The sequence below is a fragment of the Anastrepha ludens genome, chromosome 4 (assembly GCF_028408465.1).
Source record: "Anastrepha ludens isolate Willacy chromosome 4, idAnaLude1.1, whole genome shotgun sequence".
NCBI lineage: Eukaryota > Metazoa > Arthropoda > Insecta > Diptera > Tephritidae > Anastrepha > Anastrepha ludens.
In genome coordinates, this window is record NC_071500.1 from 119,925,412 (window position 1) to 119,926,892 (window position 1,481).

The following is a 1,481-nucleotide window of genomic DNA, read 5'->3' on the forward strand; positions in this document are numbered from 1 at the left end:
TTTCCACCTCCTTTGATACGTACGATATTGACCTACACAAACATTGAGGGAAAACGAATATGCGGCGAAGAATGACTGGATATTGAAAACATCGAACTATTTGCATTTATTGGATTACTAATATTAGCTGGCGTTTTTCGATCAAATAACGAAAGCTGTGAAAGTCTTTGGAACCCTGAAACCGGAAGACCAATATTCGCTGCAACTATGCCTTTGAAAATTTTCAAAAAAATATCGAGAGTGATTAGGTTCGACAACAGGGAAACTCGAAGTGAACGAAGATCGTTGGATAAATTTGCTCCTATACGCGATTTGTGGAATCAATGGGTTGAGACATTACCTAAGCTTTACAATCCAACGGAAAACGTGACCATCGATGAACAATTAGTAGCTTTCTGAGGAAGATGTCCATTCCGCCAGTACATGCCAGCAAAGCCTGCAAAGTATGGAATCAAATTTTGGGTACTTTGTAATTCAACAACGAGCTATGTTTGGAACATCCAACCTTACACTGGCAAGGCAATCGGAAGAACCCCCGAAAAAAAATCAAGGCATGCGTGTTGTTCTTGATTTGATTGAAGGGCTAAAAATTATTGGAGAAACGTATTACGATAGTAGGAACAATACGCAAAAACAAGCCCGAACTACCACCAGACTTAGTGAACATAAAAAGAAGACCACTAAATTCATCAATCTTCGCTTTTACCGAACAAACAACTCTCGTTTCGTACATACCTAAGAAGAATAGAGCTGTGATTCTACTTAGCACTCTACACCATGATTCAAAAATTAGTAATCGTCGGGATAAAACGCCAGAAGTAATACTGGACTACAATAAATGTAAAGGTGGTGTAGACACATTGGACAAAGCTGTAAGCGGTTACACTTGCAAACGAATGACAAAACGGTGGCCTCAAGTAGTGTTTAGTAACATTATCGACATTTCAGCTTATAACGCTTTCGTTTTATTCAAATCCGCCAACCACACCTGGAAAGAGGGCTGTCTTACAAAGCGCCGTTTTTACTTGGAAAACCTTGGTATGCAGCTCGTAACACCCTATATAAAAAAGCGACAAACTTTACCACGAGAAAATTTTACACTTTAAATTGCCAAAAAAAAAACGCAAGGATTCTCAACTGGATGCACAACCATCATCATCAGGTCAATTTGGAAACACGTCGGAAAAGAAAATAACTAAAAGAAGTCGATATCAACTATGCCCAAAAACTGATAACAAAACAGGATTAGTTTGCGACATTTGTAATAAATATATATGTAAACAACATTCTAAAACTATTACTTTGTGTACAAACTGTCTGAAATAATTTATTTCTTTTTTCTTTCATTATTAAATACACTTTTTATTTAAGGTTTTCGTTATTCATGAATATCTTTTTGTTATTGAATAAAGGTTTTTGTTAAAGTTTGTATTATTCACATAAAAATAAAATAAAAATTTTCATAAATACATTAATAAAAA

At 35.4% G+C, this 1,481-nt stretch overlaps 1 pseudogene; it reads left to right on the forward strand.

The window, feature by feature from the left end:
• The first annotated feature begins 207 nt into the window (after positions 1-207).
• Positions 208-1,106, forward strand: LOC128861984 (piggyBac transposable element-derived protein 4-like; annotated as a pseudogene).
• Positions 1,107-1,481: the final 375 nt, after the last annotated feature.